General features: G+C 43.4%; 1 long non-coding RNA gene across 1 annotated transcript in view; it reads right to left on the bottom strand.

Annotated features, from left to right (window-relative positions):
- Positions 1-5,945: 5,945 nt before the first annotated feature.
- Positions 5,946-26,700, bottom strand: part of LOC140618471 (uncharacterized) — a 54,583-nt gene continuing 33,828 nt past the window's right edge. The window contains exons 4-5 of the long non-coding RNA XR_012018603.1: positions 6,990-7,090; positions 5,946-6,363 (exon numbers count right to left, since the gene is read on the bottom strand). This is a non-coding gene — a long non-coding RNA (uncharacterized lncRNA). The remainder of the gene's footprint in view (positions 6,364-6,989; positions 7,091-26,700) is intronic.

Below are 26,700 nucleotides of genomic sequence, written 5' to 3' on the forward strand. Positions count from 1 at the left end.
GGGGCGGGGCGGGGTCCTGCACGCCGCAGACCGCAGGCAGGGGGCGGGGACCCGGGGCGCGCGCGGGCGTGCGGGGGGCTCAGCCCGCAGGTGGAGGGAGGTCTCGCAGGTGGCGGGCTAGCGGGCCGGAGGACCCGGAGCCGGCGTCTCCCGGGGCGCGGGAGGATGTGCCCGGGGTCCCGCGACGGGGGGGGGGGGGGGGGCATCCGCTTGGGCCGAGGTCACGCAGACGGCAGCCAGGAGAGGCAAGGGTTCCGCAGGTCGGGCCAGGATGCCGAGGAGCCGCGCGAAGAGCCGGAGGAGCTTCAGTCTGTGCCTCCAGCCACATCGGCTGCCGCTCCGCCTGCCTTCCTGGCGCTCCGGGCAGACGACGGGACTCCGAGGATCCTTCCCAAGCCCCCCCCCCTCCTCTCCCCGGGAGTTTTCAGCCGCGGGGATCCTGCGGTGGTGCCTTGGGTCTACCTCCCAAAAATCAGGTGCTGAGCTACCGTACGTTTATGTTCAGGCCTATCTCCCCCACCATCCCTGTAGCATCCTCAAGGACAGGGCCCAGCATATGGCAGAGATTCAACTAATTGTTTAATATTCTTTAATTCGTTCGCTAGCAGCTAATTTTTGAAAAATCCACTAAACGCCAGGCATTGATCTAAGACAGGGGATACCGGTCAATAGGACAGAGGCCCGGCTTTCGTGGAATAGGCATGCTAAGGGGAAAGACAGACAACAAATAAGTAAATACAAGGGGCAAGTAGTGAAAATGCCATAAAGAAAATGTTTGGAGCAAGGGAGGGAGTGTTATCCAACTGCCAGGCCCAATACCTATGCCATCCCGTTACTGGCCTTCTCCCCGGGGGGTGAGTCAACCTGTCCCCCTCACTCCCTGCTTCCCCCTATTATGGGTGCTTCTCTAGCACTCACTTACAAAAATAAAATTAAAATGGCTGGATTCTGACTGTAGAGGCTCATTTTACCTCAAAGTAGGAATGATCTGAGTCCTGGGGATTCCAAGAGCAGTTTGTTGGATACATTGAAGATGAACATGGCTCAACTTTGTCAGGAGTAGCTGTAATGATGTAGCCAAACCTTACAGTACCCTGGGAGAGAAGATATTTTTAGTTTCTTTGAAGCCCCAGTGTTCCTGTGGTTTTTGTCCTGTGACCCCGACTCCTTTCCGAGGACCACTTCTTGACTTTCTTGCAGAGATTTCTCCAGTTTGAAAATACAGAGATAGCAGCCCCCTGCCCCCTGTCTACCTCACTTGTCCACTTTTCTCTCATTTGACTCAAGGCTGTCCAAGATACCTCATGGTTCTTCCTTCCTTCTCTTTCTTCCTTCCTTAAAAACAACAACAACAACAAAACTATTAAGCACCAACTGTGTTCCAGGTATTGTTGTAAACACAAAGGCAGACAATATCCCTGTCGTCCGGGAGCTCATAATCTAGTTTGGATTAAGATGGAGGGATCCCTGGGTGGCGCAGCGGTTTGGCGCCTGCCTTTGGCCCAGGGCGCGATCCTGGAGACCCGGGATCGAGTCCCACGTCGGGCTCCCGGTGCATGGAGCCTGCTTCTCCCTCTGCCTGCGTCTCTGCCTCTCTCTCTCTCCTCTCTGTGCATTCTCATAAATAAATAAAAAATCTTAAAAAAAAAAAAAAAAAAAAAAAAAAAAGATGGAGATTTACACATTGATCCTGAGGATCTTCAATTCTGCCAAGCTGTTGGTGAGTGAGTATGGAGAGAGCTACTTGTTCCCCCTGCCTCACAGGGACAGCATGCTTGCCCTCCTGAACCAGCTGCTGCAGAGGCTGAGGCAGGTCCAGGCAATTGATGGCCACAACCCCTTCAGTCCAACCCAGGATCAAGGATGTAAAACTCTCAAGAGTGCTGATGGGGCTCAGGTCTGTGCCCTTTAGTTCCTGGGAAAGGGCTGGGCGCAGAGTTATATCAGAGACAGACTTGATGAGTCCTACATGGGAGTCAAGTGGCCCTCCCTTTGTAAAATCATGTCCTTCGCTCTCAAAAGATGAAATAACATAAACAAGTTGGGTAAGGAATGGAACTCCAGACCGAGGGAGCAGCATGCATGTGCCAAGGCACAGAAGAAAGAGACATTAATGAGAGGTGTGGGAGCGGGAGGGAGGCAAACTCATCAGACAGTAATTCCTGTTCTTAAACTTGAGAAAAGTCTGTAGCACATAGGAAGTCAAACATAGAGATACAGATGTTATGTTACCAAACAAGAAATCAATAGGAGTACACAACTGATCCACAAACAAATGTACAGGTACAAGCAAAGGCCTGGAGGCTACACTCAGGAGAGGCAGCGGGCTTGACCTTCACAGAGTCATGTCTGCAGAACTGAACAGGGTTAGTGGAATCTGACCCTTAAAACACTTATGCAGTGGGGCACCTGGCTGGCTCAGTCAGTAGAGCATGCAACTCTTGATCTTGGGGCCATGAGTTCGAGTCCCACATTGGGTGTAGAGATTCCTTAAATAAATAAATAAATAAATCTTTTTTTTTAAAAGGTGGGGGGAACCACATCTGCAGCATCCAGGGACCTGCAAATAGGCACTAGAGGGGAAACTGATTGCTAAGTGGCTTTTAGCAGTATGCATTCATTGGGATGTCTTGGCCTGAGTTCTCTAGGACACAGAGCTTGATTCTACAGGACAGAATGGGAGGCAAAAGGAGGAAGGTAGGGAAGTAAGAAGAACTGATACCAGGATGGTTACTCATCTGACCTCACTATGTGTGGCTGATAGCTTCAGCTCAAAGGATTATCCTCTGAGAAGCCACATGACATGAGGCTTAGGACAGCCTATATGGGAGAGGAAAAGGAAGGAAGTTCCATCTCCCATTGGGTAAAGATTCACTTCAGTTCATGCATAAGTGAGAGGTGGGGCTTTGTGGTGTCCCAAAACTCAGTGCTAGGGGGCTTACAGCAGGGTCATGAGGCAAAGATTTGTCAGGATACAGCTCGTGAAGTCGAATGGAGCCCATGCAGAGCTGGACATCACAGTGGCTGACTGGACAAGAGATGGTTGACACTAAGAGGCCCTGAAAGTCTGTTATGGAGGTGACAGCGATGATGCACAACTATCTGTACCACATGGTATTTACAGACAGCTCCAGAAGAGCAATTCTTAGGAGCTCTGAAGCGGAACTTCCAGCAGTCCTAGAACTTTTCTGGTAGTAACTCCATAAACACAGGTTACATCCTGCCTGACCATGTTCTTTCCTGCCTTCCTGCCTCTGTTGACTTGTCCGTCTCCTCCATTAGACCATGAGCTTCTTTATTGTTCTTGTTATATATCTGTTCTTGTTATATATCTTGTTATATATCTGTGTTACAGAAAAGGCTAATTTCACCAGCCCATTATGTATTCATCCGAGGTTCATAGCAAAACCACATTTCTCTGTAATCAGGTAGGCCCATGTGATTAAGTTCTGGATAATGGAAACTGGACGGAAGTGACAGATAGATCTCATTTCTAGGCATCCCCCAAAACCTCTTGTGTGAGCCTCGAAACTCCTCCTTTCTCATCTGCTGGCCAGATGCAAAATACCCAGTGGAGGACTTCGAGGCCCCCAAAAGTGGCAATGGAATGAACCTGGGTCCCTGACTGCATGGAGCAGAACCCCTGTGCTTACCCGAATTGGACTGTGCTGTAAATGAGAAAAGAACTGTCTTAATGCCAAGTCACTGAAATGGGAGGATTGTCTGTTACAGCCATTAGCAGACTCTGACTAATACAGTATTTGTCTAACTGCATTTGATTTGATGTCCCTCTAGGGCAGGGATTATGTTTATTTAGCTTTGGAACCCAAGTACAGTGTGTTGCCTGATATGTAAGTAGGAATTGCTCAAAGCACGAATGGATGTGAATGAGTTAATACAACAGCCTGGTCTTAAAGGATAGAATACCAGTCAAGGCGGCAGGTAGAAAGTGTTCCACTCACAGTGGGATAGCATATGCAGAGTCCAGGAGATGGGTAGAACATGTGCAGGTCTCAACAGTGCAAATGGTTCATGATGTGTAAAGGAGATTGCTAGGGTGAGGCTAGAGAGAAGGCAAGAGCCAGATTACAAAAGGTCTTATTTATTACATAAAGGAGTTTGAACTTTGTCCTACAGGAATTGTTCAAGGATTTTATTTTACTTTATTTAATTTTAAGATTTTATTTATTTATTCATGAAAGAAAGAGAGAGGCAGAGACACAAGCAGAGGGAGAAGCAGGCTCCCTTCAGGGAGGTCAATGTGGGACTTGATCCAGAGACTCCGGGATCATGCCCTGAGCTGAAGGCATCGCTCGACCACTGAGCCACCCGGGCTGTTCAAGGATTTTAAACAGTTATATGATATCATCAAATTTATGTTTAAGAAAGATCAGCCTAGAAGAAGGATGCATTGGAAAGAAGCAAAAATGTAAATTTTTTAAAAACATTTTATTTATTTATTCATGAGAGACACAGAGAGAGAAAGAGGCAGAGGGAGAAGCAGGCTCCATGCAGGGAGCCCGATGTGGGACTCACATCGGGGCTGAAGGCAGGCGCTAAACCACTGAGCCACCGGGGCCTTGGGCTGAAGGTAGGCCCTAAACTGCTGAGCCACCCGGGCTACCCCAAAAATGTAAACTTTTAAAGCAACATTTCCCATTGCCCCTCAGTCATTCATCCCATGAGATGATCCAATCAAGAGATTTCAGAGGCACCTGGCTGGCTCGGCTGGTAGAGCATGCAATTCTTGATTTGGAGGTTGTGAGTTTGAGTCCCATATTGGGGATGGAGCCTATTTTTTTAACAATAAAAAGTTAAAAAAAAAAAAAAAGAGTCAAGTTGGTTTGGGAAGTTGTGTATACTCTGGTGCATCTTGAAGGTTGCCATTCCTCATTAGCATATTAAAAACTGAGAGGTCTTGTATTAATGAAATCTGTTAAACTTTAATGATTTTCAAAATTATTTGACCACAAAACCCTCTTTTCATTAAATGCCTATTAAAACTGGTATTAGGGGCAGCCTGGGTGGCTCTGCGGTTTAGCGCCGCCTTCAGCCCAGGGCGTGATCCTGGAGACCCAGGATCAAGTCTCACATCGGGCTCCCTGCGTGGAGCCTGCTTCTCCCTCTGCCTCTGTCTCTGCCTCTCTTTCTCTCTCTCTCTCTCTCTCTCTCTGTGTCTCTCATGAATAAATATAATCTTCAAATAAATAAATAAAACTGGTATTAGGATTAGATTTGGCTACACATAACAGAAAAAAAGGCATAATAAAATTAAAATTTATTTTTGTTCTGCATAAAAGAAATATGAGAAGCAGGCAGTTCAAGAATGGCATAGCAGTTCTATGGTATGTCAGGAATCCAAACTTTAATATTTTTGCTCCGCCATCTTTCCTTTCGTTTCCAAGGTCCAAGATGTCTGCTGGAGCAACAGTCCACATTTCCTTGGAAGGAAGAAAGGAAAGGCAAGAGGAAAAAAATGGAGCTCAGTCATGTCCCTGAAACAACCTTTCTGGAAATATTACACATCATTTCTGCTTACATCTCATTGGCCACTACTTGGTCACATGGCCAAATGGAGCTGCAAAGGAGGTTGGAAAATATGGATTTTATTTTGCTTGCCTATGTGCCATGTTAAAAATTGAGGTTCTTGGGGTGCCTGGGTGGTTCAGTTTGTTAAGTGTCTGCCTTCGGCTCAGGTCATGACCTCAGAGTCCTGGGATCGAAAGGGGAGACCACTTCTCCCTCTCTCTCTGCCCTTCCCTGCTGCTTGTGCCCATGCACTTGCTCTCTCGTGTGCTCTCTATCTCATCAATAAATAAAATCTTTTTTAAAAAATGAAGTTCCCTCACTAAAGAGTTGAGAGACTCAACTAGCAGTCTCTAGTACAAAGTCCCACAGAAATAATATTCCATAGAACATAAGTTAGGAAAAAATGACTAGGGAGATTGATTTTTTATTTTTTATTTTATTTTAAAGATTTTATTTACCTATTCATGAGAGACACAGAGAGAGAGAGGCAGAGACACAGGCAGAGAGAGAAGCAGACTCCATGCAGAGAGCCTGACGTGGGACTTGATCCAGGGTCTCCAGGATCACATCCTGGGCCAAAGGCGGCACTAAACCTCTGGGCCACCAGGGCTGCCCGGAGATTGATTTTTTAAAAAACATTTTTATTTTTTATTTTTTTAAATATTCATTCATTCATTCATTCATTCATTCATGAGAGACACAGAGACACAGAGAGAGAGGCAGAGACACAGGCTGAGGGAGAAGTAGGCCCAATGTGGGACTCGATTCCGGAACTCCAGGATCACAACCGGGTCGAAGGCAGATGCTCAACTGCTGAGCCACTCAGGCGTCCCCCTAAAAAACATTTTTAACAGCTATATTGAGGCATAATTCACATACCATACAGTTCACAATTGCAAATGTACGGTTTGATGATTTTTAGTATATTTATATAGTTGTGCAACCATCATTACAATCCAATTTTAGAACATTTCCATCACCTCCAAAAGGTCCTTTTTTCCCATATACAGGCAATCGTCACTCCCACGCCCCAGGCCCAAGGAACCGTGGATCTGCTTTCTTCTTTATGGTTTTTTTTCTTTTCTAGAAATTTCATACATATGTAATAGTAGTCTTTTGTGTCTGTCTTATTTCACTTAGCATAATATCTTTGTGGTTTATCTGTGTTGTAGAATGCTGAATGGTATTCCATTCCATTCCTTTTTATAGCTGAATGATATTCCATTCCATTCCTTTTTATAGCTGAATGGTATTCCATTGTATGGATATGCCATGTTTTGTTTATCCACTCACCAGTGATGGACATTTGGATTGTTGCCACTCTGGGGCCATTATGAATATTACTACTAGGAACATTCATATACAAGTCTTTGTGTAGGCACATGTTTTCATTTCTTTTAGGAAGATACTTAAGGAGATTGCTGTTTAAAATGGAAAACATTCACTGAGAGAACACTTACTGAATGCCTAGGTCTGACTTTCACAGCATTGTCCTAGGTGCCGGGGATACAGTGACAGAGAAAATTCAGCACAAATTTAGCCCTTGTGGAGAGTATACAGTCTATGGAAAAGACAGGCATAAGTCAAATAATTGTGCAAACAAATGTGACATCACAGCAGTAGTAAGTGCCATAAAGGAGTGGTACATGGTGCCATGAGAGCCTGTGATGGAAGGATCTGCCCCAGTCAAGGTCAGGAAAGCAGAAGTATGCCAAGACATATCACCCCAGTGAAATTGACCCTTCAAAGTAATATCCTATATGTTTATTTCCAATAATGTTGCCCTTGCAAACAATTCCAAGGCCGTTTATAGGTGTGCTAGACCTAGGCCTGTTTGTCCTCAAATAAAGTCCTTATGTCTTAACCTCTCAGAGTTTTTTGTTTTCTGATTAGACCATGAATACCATAACAAATCACATAAGAAAATCTACTGCATTCCTTTAAAATCACATCTTACTACCAAAATGGAATTCCCCTGCTGGGTCATGGACCTTATTCCCCAGAGCTGGGGGAAAGGTGTTCATGGCAGTTTGCAAAAATAAAGTTACAGATATCATTCGTAAAAGGAGGAGAGTGGACAATGTGAAGTCTATTCTCCCTTATAGCTCAAAAATCATGTGTCTGTGGTTTGCCACTGAGGAGATTCTGAACAGTGACCCATAGTGTGTAGAGGTAACTTCCAAAGAAGAAATAAAAGAATGTGTGTAGCCAAATGACAGGGGTCAGTCTGCCAAAAGCACCCTTCCATGGGAAAAAAACTGGATAAGAATAGTTAAGCTCACAGGCTTTGGAGGCCAACAGATCTGGTTCAAATCCCAGATTTACCACTAGTGAAGTTTTTTGATTCCGCTAACAGGGTTGTTGTATGGATTAAATGATTCATTCAAACTACTTAGCACATGAAAACTGTTCTATAAATTGTTAATTACATTATTACATCTTTTTCTACAACCCTCATTTCCCCCTGTACTGTGTAGGCTTTCCCTCTTCTGTTGACTTGCTCTCTTTAAAACATACTGATTCCAGGGACACCTGGGTGGCTCAGTGGTTGAGCATCTGGCTTTGGCTCAGGTTGTGCTCCTGGGGTCCTGGGTTCAACACCCCCCCAACTGCCGCCCATTGGGCTCCCTGCAGGGAGCCTGCTTCTCCCTCTGCCTGTGTCTCTGCCTCTCTCTCTCTCTCTCTGTCTCATATATAAATAAATAAAATCTTAAAAAAAAAAAAGAAACATACTGATTCCACTGATTCACCTGAAGTCAATCTGTGTTCTTGCCTTTGACCTGAGGGAGCTTTTGTCCTCTAAAGTGACTTCTGGTAATAGATAGCTTCCATCTCTTATGATTTAATCTGACTGATTTAACTCTTAAAGTGCTGCAGAGCTCTTTCACACATGTATAACTACGACTATTTTTATTTTTTTTTATTTGAGTTAATACATACAAATGACTGTGCTCACTTTTAGTAACCATGATTTATAAAAAGTCACACCTTGAATGTTCTTGGGTAGGATTTCTTTTAAAACACCGGTCACTCTACCCTGAAACAGTTCCATAAATCTTTCATTCTCACCCAGCAGTGTACTTTCCTGCAGCGACAGATAATTTTAGCCATAAAAACTTGCTTAAGCCGAGGCTTTTCACCGAGCCTCAAGTTGTGGTGGAATCCTTTTTCTTATGAACACAATTCTAACAATCAGCATAACTGACCAGCTCAGAGAAACTACCACCTGCAAATTAACAATAAAAGAAGCAGCACTGTTTCATTCTTTAGGAAGAAAGTGCTACAGTTTTTAAAATTAATTAGTTAACACATTTTTGCTGAGGAAAAGCATGGTAGACCTCCATATATTGTTCCCTCCCATCCTGAATGGCGCCAACTAAGAATGGCTCATAGCATGAAAACCGTTTGCCATCTCCAAACATTGACTTTCTAGATGGAGTCATTTCATCTGTAAAATAGGGATATGCCCTGTCTAGGCAATTTCTCAGAGTTGCTGTGAGGACCAAATGAGGTGTAGAATGTGAAAGAGCTTTGACATAAACCTAAGAATTATTGTTGAGGATTTCAAGTAGTGTATTTTTTTTTAAGATTTTAATTTATTTGCGAGAGACACACACAGAGAGGCAGAGGCATAGGCAGAGGGAGAAGCAGGCTCCTCACCAGGAGTCTAATGAAGGATGGAGTCCCAGGACCCCGAGATCATGACCTGAGCCAAAGGCAGATGCTCAACCACTGAGCCACCCCGGTGCCCCTCAAGTAGTGTTTTATACAAGAGATGTTAAAGTATAAACCCTTTGTGTATAATTTGCACATGTCTTGTTGATGGCCAGAGCCCCTATTCATAAACCGATGATGTCTCAGTGTTGGAATGTCAGTGCCTTCAAAAATCTTTTGACTCAGGGCCCTAGAATTTTCCAACTACTAAAAAGTGATATCTTCCCAGACCAGACTGCCAATCGGTCATAGAGAATTGCCAGAGCACTGCCCCTCTTCACTTATTCCTGAAATATTCTTTTGGCCTAGGCTCTAATAGCAACATAATTTCCACTGTCTTCCTTGGACAGTTTTGAAAAAGTGTAGACTGTGCCCCCAAAGGGCCAGTTTTGAACTCCATGAAGATGTACCAGCACTTCTGCTCACTCAGCAAATTCATGGCATCTCTGGGACAGGAGCTGATCTACCAAGACTTGCTCAAACAATTTCATTCCAGTTTAAACTTGCGTCCATCGTGGATTTTTTTTATCGTAAAACTGTATAGGAGGGCAGCCCCGGTGGCGCAGCAGTTTAGCGTCGCCTGCAGCTTGGGGTGTGATCCGGGGGACCTAGGGTGAAGTCCCACGTCGGGCTCCCTGCATGGAGCTTGCTTCTCCCTCTGCCTGTGACTCTGCCTCTTTCTCCATCTCTCTCTATGAATAAATAAATAAATAAATAAAATCTTTAAAAAAAAAAACAAAACTGTATAGGAATCTGACAGTCATTCAGTCGTAGTCCTCAGTGATCATGTCTTGACATGACATGGCCAATCAGGAGGTATGTGGCAAACGTCACTAATGAGATACCTTTTAGAAAACAAACAAATGGGAGTAGTCTTATAATAGTGTCACTCCTGTTCATTTGTAGTTTGACACGTTCTCCTGAGCAATAGAGCAGGGAGTGGCATTTTAGCTGAGTGCTGGGAATATCACACAGCCCACAGTCAACCTTATCTATGGCTCAGCCAGTGGTGAGAGACCATCACCCGTCTGACAACCGTAAATTATGGTGGTGTCTGTGAATGAGTGGTGACGTTGCAGTTATTGCCTCTATGGATGCTTTTGCTTCAGTAATACATGTTTTCTCACCTTAGTAGTAGTATCTGTGGGGGAAAAGTCTGAGCAGGAAACAAAACTTGTTAAAAATAAAGTGAGCCATATTGATTTAGTTTGTCCTTATCTAATGGCAATTTTTAAGATCTTTTAAAATTGAAGTTCGATTTCCCAACATATAACATCCAGTGCTCATCCCATCAAGTGCCCTCCTCAGTGAATTTTTACGATTTTTAAATGACTTTTTTTCTTATTTTCAAAATGCCTTTTTTTCCAGAATTATTTATTTGTTTTAGAAAGAAAGAGAGCACAAGCAGGGGCAGGGGCAGGGGGAGAGAAGCAGACTCTTCACTGAGCATGGAGCCCAACAGGAGGATCAACCCTACAACCCCAAGATCATGACCTGATCTTAAATCAAAAATCATACACTCAACTAACTGATCACCCAGGTGCCCCTCAAGATGCTTTTCTGACTATCTCATCACAACTGTTTTTAGTACTATTTGTCTCACTTCCCCATGGGGGTAAATCAACCTATATCATGAAGAGTATGACTTTCTTTTAAACCTCCTTACTGGGAAAAGGGTAGTAGAGCAGAAAAACCCTGAGGCACATAGCTCTAATCCAGAACTTTCCATACGCACACACTCATATACTGTAGGTTTGCTTATTCTCTTGACTCCTTCTGGGCATAACCCAGAGAAGGGCAGATCAGGGTCAACACAGAGTCAACACAGGCAGGGCTCCATTACAGGAAGATGGCATGCAGCCAGTACAAATTACTACAGGCAAAACTGAGAGAGGCTTAGGGTCCAGGAACTCCAAGTCATTTGGAGTTAGGATCAGAGCTAAAGAGGTGGTTAAGAACAAATTAGGATGACCTGTTTTAGTCATTAGGTCCAAATTTTGGTGTATGTGTGCGTGTGTGTGTGTGTGTGTGTATGCATGTATTTGGGGTCTGGAAGGGGTACTATTTTTTTAATTAAAAGGTCAGAGGCAAGATAGATAAAGGTAGCTCATGAATGATTAGATAGATGGTTAAATAGGTGGATAAATTGATGCATGAATGATTGGTAGATGAATAGATGCTGAATGGATAAATGGGAATAATGAAATTAGGATGGATGGCTGATATGACAGATGAATGGGTGGTAGGCAAGTGAATGACTAGTTAGATGAATGGATAAATAAATAGACAATTGGATGTTTGGATGGATGAATGGAGAGCTTGATAGATGATACATACATACATACATGGGTATATAGGTACATAAATAGATGAGTGAATGGATGATCAAACTGATGGATTGGTAGATGAACACAAAGATGAACTAATGAATGAACTGGATGGATCAAAGCATAAATGGATGGATGATTCAGTAAACAGAATAATGGCCCCCAATATGTCTATGTCTTAATTCCTAAAATTTGTGAGTATGTTAGATTACCATGGCAAAGGGGAATTAAGTTAGCTAATCAACTGACCCTGATATAGGAAGATTATCCTGGATTATCAGGATGGACCCAATGTAATCACAAGTATCTTTATAAGAGGAAGGCAGAAGGTACATAATTAGAGAGAGATTTGAAGGTGCACATAGGTGTTGATTTTAAACTCTGAAGATTTGTAAATTTGAAGATGTGTGTACATCTTTGTTTTGAAGAAGGAGACAATAGATCAGGGATGCAAGTGGGCTATAGAAGCTGGAAAAGGTAAGGAAACTGACTCTCCCCAAAAGGAGTACAACTCTACCAACATTTTAATTTTAATCCCTTGAGACCCATTTTTTTTTAAAAAAGATTTTATTTATTTATTCATGAGACATACACAGAGAGAGAGAGAGAGAGAGGCAGAGACACAGGCATAAGGGAGAAACAGGCTCCATGTAGGGAGCCCGACGTGGGACTCGATCCCAGGTCTCCAGGATCAGGCCCTGGGCCGAAGGCGGCACTAAACTGCTGAGCCTCCTGGGCTGCCCCATTGAGACCCATTTTGGACTTCTGAATTCTAGAACTACAGATCTTCCTCAACTTAGAACAGGGTTATGTCCTGATAGCCCCATTGTTAAGTTGAAAATACCCCAAAAGGGATCCCTGGGTGGCGCAGCGGTTTGGCACCTGCCTTTGGCCCAGGGCGCGATCCCGGAGACCCGGGATCGAATCCCATGTCGGGTCCCGGTGCATGGAGCCTGCTTCTCCCTCTGCCTATGTCTCTGCCTCTGTCTCTCTCTCCCTGTGTGTGTGTGTGTGTGACTATCATAAATTAAAAAAAAAAAAAAGAAAAGAAAATACCCCAAAAGATACAGATGCAATGTAACGCTGGGACACCTGCACCCCGATGTTTCTAGCAGCAATGTCCCCAATAGCCAAACTGTGGAAGGAGCCTCGGTGTCCATCGAAAGATGAATGGATAAAGAAGATGTGGTTTATGTATACAATAGAATATTACTCAGCCATTAGAAACGACAAATACCCATCCTTTGCTTCGACGTGGATGGAACTGGAGGGTATTATGCCGAGTGAAGTAAGTCAATTGGAGAAGGACAAACATTATATGGTCTCATTCATTTGGGGAATATAAAAAATAGTGAAAGGGAATAAAGGGGAAAGGAGAAAAAATAAGTGGGAAATATCAGAAAGGGAGACAGAACATGAAAGACTCCTAACTCTGGGAAACAAACTAGGGGTGGTGGAAGGGGAGGTGGGCAGCGAGTGGGGGTGACTGGGTGATGGGCACTGAGGTGGGCACTTGATGGGATGAGCACTGGGTGTTATTCTATATGTTGGCAAATTGAACACCAATAAAAAATAAATCTATAAAATAAAATAAAATAATAAAATAAAATAAAATAAAATAAAATAAAATAAAATAAAATACTGTGTCTAACAACAACAACAACAAAAAAATACCGTAGGTCAAAAATGTGTTTAATACACCTAACCTACTGAACATCATAGCTTAGTCTTGCCTATCTTGAATGTGTTCAGAATACTTATCTTAGCCTACAGTTGGGCAAAACCATCTAACACAAAGCCTATTTTATAATAAGTGTTGAATGTCTCATGCAATTTTTGAATTTGTACTGATAGTGAAAAACAGAATGGTTGTATGGGTGCAGAGTGGTTATAAGTATATTGGTTGTTCTCATGGCTTGTAATCACATGGCTGACTGCGAGCTGTGCTCACTGCTGCTACCCAGCATCATGAGAGAGGATAGTATAACATATGGCTAGCCAGGAAAAGATCAAAATTCACAATTCAGAGTATGGTTTCTGCTGAATGCATATTGCTTTTGCACCATTGTAAAATTGAAAAACCTTAAGTTGAACCATCATAAGTTGGAAACCATCTGTATAATATGGTCTGTGTTGTTTTAAACCACTGTTGTTTTAAACCACTGTTACTGTTTGTGGTAATTGGTCACTGCAGCAATAGAAATGGATGAATACACCAGTGGGTAAATAAATGGATGAAGGTGGACAAATACTTGGATGATTAAATGAATGGATGATAAATGGAGGCAAACGGATAGATGGATAAATGGATGAGTGGAAGAATGGGTGAATGGATACATAAATAAATGGTTAGTTGGTTGGAAAGAAGGTAAAAGAAGACTTGTTTCTCCATTCATTACACTTCTGACACCAAATGTCTGCAGTTTGTCCTTTCATTAAACAATTCTGACACTACCTGGGGTTAGCCCAGATCCCACAGGTTAAGGGCTCATTCCCATAAGACTGCCTCCCACTTCAGATGCCAACCACAAGTTGTAGGTTCCTAGGTTACCCACACTTCTGTTCAACTTAGCTACAAATTGGGGCTTCCCACAACCCCCTCCTCAGGTTGGGGAATTTGCTATCATGGCTTACTGAACTCAGGGAAATACTCTATCTACATTTACCAGATTATTGTAAAGGATACAAATGAACAGTCACGTGAAGAGAGCATAGCACAAGGTCTAGAAGTGTCTCAAGGGCAGAAGCTTTCTAGTACATGGATAGACGCACCAAACCAGGGCCTCTCTAAACCTCATGGTTTAAGGATTTTTGTGGAAGTTTCATCACATAGGCATGATTAATTATTAACTCAATCTCCAGCCCCTCTCCTCTTCTCAGAGAATGGGGAGAAGTGAAGTCAAAAGTTTCAAGCTTCCAATTATGGCTTGATCTATCTGGTTACCAGTCCCCATCCTGAAGCTATTCAGGAGCTTACCAAGAGTCACATCATTAAAACAAACAGTGCTCTTATCACCCAGCAAATTCCAAGGGATTTGGGACCTCTGTGTAAGACAATTCTATCACCTCCATCACTGAGAAAATTACAAGCATTTTCAGAGTTCTGTGTCAGGAGCTGGGGATAGACACCAAACATATTTCTTATTATGCTGGAGAGGGATAAATGAATAAATGGATACATGAATGGGTAAATGAATAGATGGATAGGTAGGTAAATGGATGAATACATAGGTGGCTGATAGATAAATGGATATATAAACATAAAAAGATAAAATGTGTGTAGATGTATAGATACACGGATTGATGGATGGTTGTCTGGTAGATGGGTAGACAGACACATGGATTGATAATTGGTATGATGGGCAATTAAGTGGATATATGAATAGGTAATGAATGAACAGATAAATAGATACTTGGTTGGAGATCTGATTGGATAGATGGATACTTGCATGTAGGCATGAATAAATGAAAAGTACATTATGCTTAAGAACAGAAGTCCAATCTTCAACATGAAATGTGGACTTGTTGACCATTAAGGATCTTTCCAGTTAGGAAAAGAGATGTCCAGATAGAATGTAAAATGTGTGCAAAGTCCTGATCTTGCAGTAAGCCTCCATCCTCCAAGATGAACCATTTAAAACAAGAGACCTTTGCACTTAATGATTCCTTTATCTGGAATATAATACTCTACCTCCAAGTAATTAACTCTGCTTATTCCCCGCATCACAATACAGGCATTGCTTTCTTAGGGAAGCCTTACCTGACAGTATTGTGTAACTTTTCTTATAAGCACTTGTTAAAATTTCAATTTTACATTTATTTGATACATGATTGTGAGATTAGTATCTGTCTCCTCCACCAGATTCTATCTAGCTCTAAAGAGCAGGGATCAAAGTATTTTGGCATACTATTTGGTCCCCATCACTTAAGTCATGTCTGATACATAGAAAGTGTGCTTTTTATAAGTGTTTTTTGAATGCATTGAAACCTTCCTGTGGCTTTCTCACTCAGATCATCAGGAAAGATCTTGATGGGTTCCTGGGGCATTACTGATACCAGGGTGATTAAGTTTTGATTTACTGATGTAAGACTTTGACAAGGAGAGTGCTTCTCCAAAAGGGAGGAGCCATCCCCTGGAACCTAGTGTCCCCTGCATCCTAGAAAGACCAGGGCTCTATCTCAGGCCTAGCTCAATCATCTCTTTGCCTTAACAGTCTTTCAGATTCTCAGCCATCTGGGAACCAGCAGCCTCTCTGACTGGATGAGATCCTCCAGCCATCCTCACCCTGACCTCCATCAGGGCCAGCTCCAGCCACCTGCTCCTGCCCTGCTCCAGGGGGGCAGATTCAGAGGCCACACCACTAACTAACTGCTAGCGAAAACTCTTCTGTCATTGTGATCATTGTGGTCTCCTGTCAGTTTCACTTTGACCTTCTCAGTTCTCTGCTAGGCTTCAATTTGGGTTTTGTGATCTATTCTTCCTTGCTGTACCCAGCACACCAAGGGTCTGAGAGAACTACACTCAAGTCCCAGCTCTGCATGAACTAGCTGTGTGCCCTTGAGCAAGTCACTTAACCTTTCCAGGCCTGTTTGCTAGTCCATGAAATGGATGCAATAAATCTGTTTCAGGATGATTGTGGAGATTAAACAAGATGATACAAAGGAAGTATCTAGTACGTTAACTGGCAATAGTAAGTGATAATCAATTATTAATTCCCTTCTTTCTTTCCAGGTTTCTCTCTCTTGTTTCTTTCTGTGGCACAATGCTGTCTCCCTTTCTGTTTTCCACTGTTCTGTCTACAGAACGTTTTCTAGCTCTCATAAAAATAGCACTACATAAAACAAAATGGCACGGTATTTTTATATCCTCCGAATAACTCAATTCATTTATAGACCGGTCAATTTTAGTTATCCGAACATTACTAAGCCACCTGAAACTGCTAAAGGTCTATATTCATCCAGAGAATAAAGAGCCAAATCAATACTTTAAAAAACACCAAGAGAAAGACATTTTCCCGGAGGCCTACGGCCTCATATGGAATGTGTCAGCCTATTGCTGCTTCTTCTGGCTGGAAGACAATGCACAAGAAGCCCTTTATATTTTAAATTTGACACAGCAGCCATGATGATAGTGGAAGAATGGATGCCCATATTTCCCAGGAAGAGGGATTTGGCAGGAGTTCCCATGTGTTACCCACAGGGTGCTCATATGCGTATGTAAGTGTTGGAGATTTGAAAATTCAGAAAGAAATGAAGAAATTAGTGGAAAAATGGTTATCAACTTATTTTTAGTGTAGTCAGTGGAATAATTTGATAATGGTGAGGGTCTCTAAATGGAGATTTCAAGACAGGATCATTATCAACTATAACAAACACAAGCACAAAGGAAAGCAGACAGTCCAGGGTTCAAATATTGGCAGCATTACTTTCTGACTGTAACTTTGGTCAAGTTACTCTGTCCCCCTGGGCTTCTTTTCCTTCACCTGTAAGTCAGAAATTGATGTTGTGTACATTATGTTGGAATGTTGTAGCTGTTAAATAGTCCATTACAAAAAATAAATAAATAAATAAATAAATAAATAAATAAATAGTCCATTACAGGTAACAAGAATAGTGCCAGGCACCTAAAAAGTACCTAATCAGGGGATAGGCATGATTATTAATTATTATTAGTTATAGGGTTTCTGGCATCTTCACCTCCACCACTTATTATTGAGAAAGATACTTGCATAGCCATGGAAATGTTGGAGATTATTTCCAAGAAAATATGGTGAGACTCACATTTCTCAGAAAGTTCTGGATTAATTAACACTACCCAAAGTCCAGCTCTTGGACTTATATATAGCTTAAGGATGATTTTGTCAGCATTGAGATTAGGGTGGACTCACACTAACCAAACTCATTAGACCAATATACAAACCAGATCAGTCAATTAATATTTTTTTTTCTTTATGTAGGCTCCACCCTGGACTTCAACTCAAGACCTTGAGATCAAGACCTGAGCCAAGATCAGAAGTCAGACACTTAATTGACTGAGCCACCCCAACGCCCCAACTGTAGTCAATTAATTTTCAGTGAGATATGCAACTTTGAGAAGATTAGAATACTCAAGGCTGTGTGATTACTACATTTTCTCCCTGGGCTCACACCTATGTTGGAAGACAAGTCTCCATAGGAACACTACATAATGAGAAAATTCGAGTCAGAGCAGTGAGCCATAAAAGATTTAAATATAAAGTGGTTGCAATCCATGTTACTTAAGCTAATGATCTCTTATTAGCAATAGCCTTTCCCATGCTGTGTATTGTGAAACTTTATCCTCTTTGCCAAGCTAAAAAGTAAACATTCATTGATGATTCTGACCATTTGGAGATTTTGTAGAATCAAAATACCATAAACAAGTCAAAAGACAAATAACAAATTAGATAAGTATGTGCAATACATATGGCAATAAAAAGGTTAAAATCTAATATACAAAGAGCTTTTATGAACCAATAAGAAGAGAGTAATGCTACATCAGAAAAATGGGCAAAAAGGACAGCCTGGGTGGCTCAGCGGTTTGGCGCCGCCTTCAGCCCAGGGCCTGATCCTGGAGTCCCGGGATCAAGTCCCACATCGGGCTCCCGGCATGGAGCCTGCTTCTACCTCTGCCTGTGTCTCTGCCTCTCTCTCTCTCTCTCTCTCTCTCTGTGTCTTTCATGAATAAATAAATAAAATCTTAAAAAAAAGAAAAATGGGCAAAAGGTATGAATAGATAGTTCATGTAAAAAGAATACAAGTGGTTTATAAATTATAAATGGGAGCACACTGTGTTTATGAATAAATAGTTTATAAGCTTTGTCAAGCTAAGTGGAAATGATTTTTTCTTATTGTTATCATTTGCCTTTTTCTCTTTTTTTTTCCATTTGCCTTTTTTGGTTAATGAAGTGCGTATATATGGCTGTATATTTGTATGTAGATGGCATTATATTTGTATATGATTAATAGCCGTTAAAATGTACTCTTTAGGGACACCTGGGTGGCTCAGCCATTAAAGTGCCTGCCTTCAGCCCAGGGCATGATCCTGGAGTCCCGGGATCGAGTCCCACGTCGGGCTCCCTGCATGGAGCCTGCTTCTCCCTCTGCCTGTGTCTCTGCCTCTCTCTCTCTCTCTCTCTCTGTTCTCTCATGAATAAATAAATAAAATCTTTAAAAAAATAAAAAATAAAATGTACTCTTTATTAATTGCTTCTATCTTTTGCCTATTTTTGTATTGGAGTATCCATTCTCTTATTGATTTAAAAGAGCCCCCCCCATATATATATATATTCAGGTATTAACCCTTTATACATATTGAATAACGCTTTCCCCCTTCCTTGGGCTTCTTGAGACAGGGTCATGGAGGAGAAGCAGAATATCCACTGTGTGTCAGAGTCTTTCATATAAATTATCTCATTTACCCTCACAACAAAAGGTATTGTTGGACATAAGTGCTATAATCCCTATCTCACAGCTGAAGACCCAGTGGCTCAGAAAGACTGGGTAACTTGCTCAAGAACACACAGCTAGGAAGGACAATTTGAATTTGGAACCTAAAGCTGTCTCTTTCCTCTCAATCATGCAAATGCCTTTTCAGAAGGCTCCAAGCTCTTCTAACCATCACCTAATCTCTGACTTGCTACATCTGGGACCCCACAGCAGGGCTAGCCCCAGCTTGTTCATGTTCTTGAAGGAACACGAATTGGGCAGAAGTAACAGGTAGCTGAACATTAGTCAAACTATCCTTTTTCTAGCATGTTGCATATTTGGGGACGAATCCTGGACACTGGGGTGCCCACTGAGTTTCAATTTCCTTTCTCTTCTTGCCTGTTTCCCTGTTTCCCTGAGGCCAGCCCAAGTTGGATTCCTCTGCTTAAAAGACAGCAACTCATACAAAACAGGAGCAGCATATCAGCCATCCCCTCTCCTTTAAGAGGAAGATTTGTAATTTGACTGAGTTAAATGGTAGAGCTGTGGGGTTAGAATCCATATTACTAGTAGGTGGGATCACCAGAATCACAACCAGGAGTACAGCCCTTTCTTCTGCCTCTCATCGACATTTGCAACATCTGCTGTCACATCCTCATATGCAGCTGGTGTACCAGTCCCATCGAATGACCTGTAGTACCCAACAGGCTTGGCTGTGACATACTTCATGCCAATACACACGCTTCTCTTTTTCGCCTAAAAAACCTAAATACTTTTATGTCCGTCAAGTAGGAACTCGCCTCTACTCTGAAGGACCTCCAGACCCTCCACTCCAGTGTGAAGGACCTTCCAGTTTTTTACCCTCTACTATGAAGGACCCTCAGACCTCCCCTTCCATTTTGAAGGACCCTCAGAAAAAAAAATGAAGGACCCTCAGATTCTCCTTCCACTATGAAGGATCTCTAGACTCTCTTTCCAAAGAGGCAGAGTCCGTCCTCCTTCTCTGCACTCCACGGCCCCTGTGCTGACCTCTCCCATAGCTTTGACTGTTACTGTAGTTTTGTTTTGTTTTTTAAAAGATTTTATTTATTTATTCATGAGAGACACACAGAGAGAAGCAGAGACATAGACAGGTGGAGAAGCAGGCTCCATGCAGGAAGCCTGATGTGGGATTCAATCCCAGGACTCCAGGATCACACCCTGAGTCAAATGCAGACTCTCAACTGCAGAGCTACCCAGGTGTCCCAGTGTTAACTGTAGTTTATTATATGTCTGGGTTCCCCACCAAATTCAAACAGGGGTTCCCTCTAGGGCAGGATCCAGGCTTGGTCATCTCTGCATCTCCAGTGTGCAGCAGGAGGTGGGAAATGAATGATAGGGCTTCTGATCCTGAGGTCTCTCCTCCCCACTCAGCCTGTGCCCAGACTCACGGGTCTGATTCCTGCCTTAGATCTCACTCGGATTTGCTTCCCTCCTTCCCCACCATTCTATGAAGCTTAGTTCCTATCTCCATCTTACTGTGAGGGCCTGAAATACCTCTTTATGTTGCATTACCTGCCAGCTGGACTTGCACCACTAACTCTGCCTGCTTGGTGGGAGAGTCTCAGAGCTTGGGCTTTAGTGAGGACTCTGCACTCCCTTAGGTCCTTCCTGGCTGTACTCCGGGGTTCAGTTCAGGACCAGGCCCTAACTCTTCTGGCCCTCTTCGTGGTCTTGTGGGCATGAGGCCAGGCCTCCTCATGACTATAAGATTCAAACTTTGCTCCCAGCTTGTCTCCCTTATCATTCTGCTCCCCACCCCCCGCCCCCCCTACCACTTCAAGCATGTCAGAAGGAAAATCAGCTGAGTCACTCCTGGACCAGGAGTCCTGCAGCATCACGAGCAAAAGCAACAGAGCGAGAAGAAATTAGCTCATCCCACAGAGAGGCACTTAAAGCAGCCAGGCAGACTACAGCCCCCGGCAGGCCAGGCAAAGGACCACCCAGATCACAGCTGTGTCCTCTCTGCTCTTGCTATTCCTTGGAGAGAAGTGCTTTCAGGGCCAAGCCTACAAATCCAGTCACACCAGAGAAGTCTTGATACAGGGAAAGGATCGTGGGATCCCACCAGGCTGTTGCCAGGATCCTCATTTTTGCACACCTCCTCAAGATGAACTGCTGAACCAGGGGATTGGGGACTATGTGTCTTGAGCTCTAGGAGAAGGATGTTTGAGAGTCATTGCCAAGTTGGTCTTTAATACTCACAGATGGCCACTCTGGGCAAGCCCCAAAGATCACTAGATCATCATCTCTGCCCAGAAAGGTTCATGATCCAGTAGATGGGGATGTTAAAGCATTCCAGATTGGGTTCTTATAGAGAAAAGGGGATACAAGTAGAGACAGAGAGGTCCAAACAAAGCCCCCTTGTATGGAGTGTGGTTGAAAAGAAAGAGCATTGGCCAGAGGGTAGGAAGAACGATTTCATCTAAAAAATTATGTATTGAGAAGTTCAGATGTTGTGGTACAGAAGGAGTGGAGAGAGATGAAGCAGGAGGACTGGGATACAGGGAGGACTTCATTTTGAAGACCAGATTGCTATAGTAACAGAACATTCACTGAGTTTGGGTACACAGAAGAAGCAATGAAGGGGGAGTAAAGTTGACTTTCTTAAGTTTGTACAGTTTGAGTCTGAAATGTTGGGTTGGAGTGGAACCCATTAGCTCTGTTTGCCACCTTTTAGCCTCCCTGGGCCTGGGAACCAGAGACTCGAAGCCCTGGGCAGGGCCCTCTCTATAAAGAGTGATCAACTGATCTAATCACACCATCTTTGGGAAGCTTGGATCTAATAGATAAACCCAGACACTAGAGCAGCCTGCAATATGAGAGAAATACAGGGAAGGGGCAGGGAGCAGAAGCAATGAGGCAGCAGAGACACCAAGCAGAAGAGACCATGGGGCAGGCAGGCAGGGGTGCCTTGGTGTGAAGCTATGACCCAGTGAGAGTAAATGCTTGGGAAGGGTAAATAAATACTCACCAGAGGGAGAAGCCATGAGATAGAAGTGGAGATAGAAAAGCATTAAGTCATAAGCGTGGTGAAGGGACAAAGTTGGGAAGCAAGGGTGCCCATTTCTCACGAAACCATGGGATATCTAGAAAGACAACAAGCATTTTCTGTTCATCCATAGCTGCTGGATTCCTCTCTCCCTGGCTCTGCTCCAAGCAGAAGACATGGCAGTATGATGAGCCAAGGGCCAGGATACTAACTAAGCCACAGGGTGAAGGATGAATCTCCCTTCTTTCTGATTAGCAATTGTTTTATGTTCTCCCTCTCTTCCTGTGTGCTTGAGAAGGGAAATTGCTTCGGTTTGTTCCCACTAAGGATCTGTGTTTCCAGCATATCAAGGAAAACCTGTAGTGGGTGGATAAGTCAAGATGAGCTGTGGAACTTAGGATCTCTATCCTGCGCAGTATATTTGTCCTTGGGCTTGCCATTTTGCACCAGTGGAGTGGGGAATGAGTATGGGCCCCATGATGGGGATAGGATAAAAAAGATACTAAAATATTTGAGGTTTCTGGTCTCTAACAATAGGTGCCCAGTGATCCTAAAGAAAAAAGGATTTACTGGAAGAATATCAAGTAGCTCATAGAACTAATAGGAAGACTGGAAAACTGGCCTCAGAAAAGTCAGCTAAGGAAGCCTGGGTGGCTTAGTAGTTGAGTGTCTGCCTTCAGCTCAGGTCATGATCCCAGGGTCCAGGGATCAAGTCCTGTGTCAGACTCCCCACAGGGAGCCTGCTTCTCCCTCTGCCTATGTCTCTGCCTCTCTCTCTCTTTCTCTCATGAATAAATAAAATCTTTAAAAAAAAAAAAAAGAAAGAAAAAAGAAAGAAAATCTAGCTAAGATCCTACTACAGGGACCATCCAATTAGGTCATTGCTTTTGCCCCTGGACACATGCCTCTAACATACAGGCTCTGGTTTCCTCCAAATAGAATGCACACTCAGATGCAGAGCAACCAAAAATGGCACATGTTGTCTTTTGAGGTCAGTTAGGTCTCCCTTGAGCCCAGGTCAAAGAAATCCTTCACATTTGTCAACTGAGCACGAGAGGCCAGAACCCCAGAGAAAGAAAATGTGCATTTGTCTGGCTAGGTTCTCTGCTCACATATTTCTTTCTAAGTCCCTGGGAGAAGGAATGAGCAAGAGTTGTGGCAGGATAGGCTTCAGGTCTCGGGGAATCCTGGGCATCCTCCGAATTCCATCATCCCCAACATGACTTAACACATCACAGTTGGCAAACCTGGCCAAGTGAGCACCAAGTTAAGACCTGAAGGGTGAGTAGTTGCTGGCCAGTCACAGAGATGGGGGAAGAAGGTTCTGGTATATACAAAGGCTTGGTGCATTTAAGTAACTGAAATTGATTCCACATGTCTGGGAAGACAGGCAAAGGAGACTGTGGGGTGAGATTTGCTAGACAGGAAGGAATAATAGAGAGTTTGGATTTTATACTGAAGGCAGCGGGATGCCATTGACATATTTTAAATCGAAGACAGACATGATGATATTCATGCTTCAGGAAAGACAAGTGATTTTTGTAAGAACAGTAGTTCCATGAGTAAGGATTTTGTTGTGCTTACCATTGTATCACCAGCTCCAAACACACAGGAGGTGGTGGGTAAACACTTGTGAAGTGAATGAAGGCATGACCATTCTGCGCAAGACCATTAGTCAGGAGGTGCCCATTAAATAATATTAAATATTAAATAATCTGTGGTGGTCTGAACTGTAATGATGGGCTGTGGGGGTGGAGAGAAGAGACCAGATTCATGGGATGTTTGGGAGATAGAATACATTAGCTGCTTGCCGGGGGGTGGAGGGGGCAAGGTATCAAGGATGATGTCCTGGTTCCTTACACAGACAGATGAATAGCTGGGGGTACCACCACTCAAGACAGAAATGATGGGAGGTCTGGCACAGAGATGAACAAATTCGTGTGTCAACACATTGTTTTAGGCATCTTCAGAAGGTCCAGGTGGAGAATCCCACTGTGAAGTTCATTACAAGAGGTCTCCAAGGAAGCACATCTACCCCTAGAGAGACTACAGATGGAGATTGAAGAAATCTCTCCGGAGAGCAGTGCTAGGGTCTGTGCCAGCTAGGACACTTGAGCCCAGGATGCTGGGACCCTGGGAAGACCCTGGCCCTGTCTCTGCCCTTGACTCTGCCATTAAACATTTATGTGATAAACGTCGAGAGCTCACTCTGTGGCCATCCTGATGTCTTACCTTCCCTCTCCTAGTTCCCAGGCTCGTCACTTCCTTAGGACTGCAGGGAGGACAGCTCTGCTTTTAGGGAGACTGAGCCTAAATGCTGCCCCATACATCTTTCTCAGAATTATGTAAGCTAGTCCAGAACGCCGGAGCCTCAATTTTTAGATAGCACAGACTGATAAAACTGAGTGCTCACATCACATGCTTATATTACTTTTATAGTTAAAATTATAAAACTAACACAAATCACCTAACAAGATGTGGATACACACTCCAATGGCTCCTTACGTAAGGAAAAGAATCCTGTTTTGTTACTATACTACTGTCATGTCACTGTGCCACTCCTGTTTCTAGGGGTTCAGAAGTGAGGCCAGCCTGTCTGACAGCAGCCAGGAAATAAGCACGGAGGAGGCGGGGTGGGGCTTGGGGGTGGGGACTAGGGATTCGTGTTACTCAGTCGCCCGTGAAAATTGCCCTGTTCTCTGGCTTTTCCATGAAAGAGGATTTCAACCACCTCCTTTTTTTTTTTTTAAGTCTTTTTATTTTATTTTATTTTTAAGTAATCCCTACACCCAACATAGAGCTCAAACTCACTACCCAGAGATCAAGAGCCGCATACTCCACTGACTGAGCCAGCCAGTCATCCCTCAACAACCTCCATTCTGACCTCGAACTTTCTAATTGATGAAGTGTCTTCTTTCCAGCTTATCAATTAGCTTGGGCAAAAGACCCTATAGGTAAAGCATCCCCTGATGGGAACTGAAACTACCCACTTCAGCAAGAAGGACTGACCAGAGCCAGCAACACTCTGCGGGACTGACCCCAAGACAATGATGGGCCTGACCTTCACTGCCCACCTGCACGTACCCACCAACCTTTGTCCCACATTTTCCTTACATAAACCTGGAAGTATTTTCGGCACTTTGCAGTCTTTGAGACATTAGTCTACTGTCTTCAGTGACAGTGACTCACTGAAATTCCTTTCTTGTTTCACTACCACTCATTTCTCTGCCTTCGGATTTTGTCAGCAAGTAGTTGAACGTGGTCTGTTTGGAAACCCCAGAGGCACGTGCTTTTCCACCCTTGTGCGTAGGGCCTGAATGTGTGGGGATGCTGGGCCAAAGAAAGTGCCATTAACATGAACAGTAAAGAAAGGAACAACTTCATAGATTATATTGAGAACATGGTTGAGATACAGAGATTTTTCTAGAAGAGAAGAATTTCCTGTTTTGTTTTGTATGATAACTCAATAGGGAATCAAAACAGTGCATATGTTTTGAAATGTACATACTTATTAAGTGCTATTTAAATGCTAAATTCTTTTAGTCTGAAAAGTAAAATGGTACTCTAACAAATGTAATATAAGTAATGAAGCATGTCCTGTCCATGATCTGTTTGCTCTCAAGTGCATCCTACCCTTCCCCTGCTTTGCTCTGTGTCACAGCAGACTGACCCCACAGGCTCATCTGTCAGCTGAGTTACAGCTAGGTTGAGCATGGGAGGCACTGGCAAAACCCAGGAGAACAGGAAAAGGACATCTGGGGGACAGTGGGGGATGGAGGAAGGGCCATCCCTGCAGAATCCGGTAGGGTTCTTTGGTAGCAAGCAACAGATAGAGACTTGGGTTATTTTAAGTATAAATGGGATTTATTGGAAGACTACAGGAAAAGTCAGAGAACTGTTAAAAAAAAAAAAAAAGCTAAATAGTCAGCTTTTGGAAAGATCCATAGCTCTAAGATCTAGGGAATAGGAATCAGCAGTCTCTTTAGGAAGCTTGTTTGGAGTAGCTATAGTACACAGTAATCACTTTTGTCCTTGGATCATTCTGCACAAGACTCAAAATCTAGGAGAGGAGAGAAAGGGTCCAATTGGCTCAGCATGAGTTAAGTGTTCATCATTGCCCTGGGGGTAATGCAGGCAGAGAAGGTTTTCCCCATGAAGTGAGAGCAGGTGGGGAGAGCTGTGTTATTTGCACCCTGGGCCCACAGTAAAAATAAGAAGTAGGGCATGAAAAAGTGGCCCCAAAAGGGAGCAAGAGGATCTTCCTCTCTAGCCAAGAAACCCACCATGAACCAAAATGGAGGCCAATCTGAGGATGAAGTGGCTGCAGCTGGAGACACTGGCTGGGGGATAGATGATGTGTTTGGACTTGCTTCTTCCTTTGAGCCAAAGGCAGCTGCCTGCTTCCATGTAACTTGGGGCCTGTCAAGGGAATCCTCAAGCCAATCAGTTCTGGAGTGGATGAGATGGGGTGGGTGGAGCAGATTCTTAGACAGGAGGGCAAAGCATAGAGCAGGGATAGGCCTACTTACTCTACTCCTAGGGTGTGTTGGAACAGTTTATGTTTGTACTCAGAGCTCATTAGCACAGGGTTGTTTAGCATGTAGTAGCATTGTGGCTGGAAGCCAAGCTCTGAAGAAGCACCCAAGGACCCTG

This window comes from Canis lupus, chromosome 26 (assembly GCF_048164855.1).
Source record: "Canis lupus baileyi chromosome 26, mCanLup2.hap1, whole genome shotgun sequence".
NCBI lineage: Eukaryota > Metazoa > Chordata > Mammalia > Carnivora > Canidae > Canis > Canis lupus.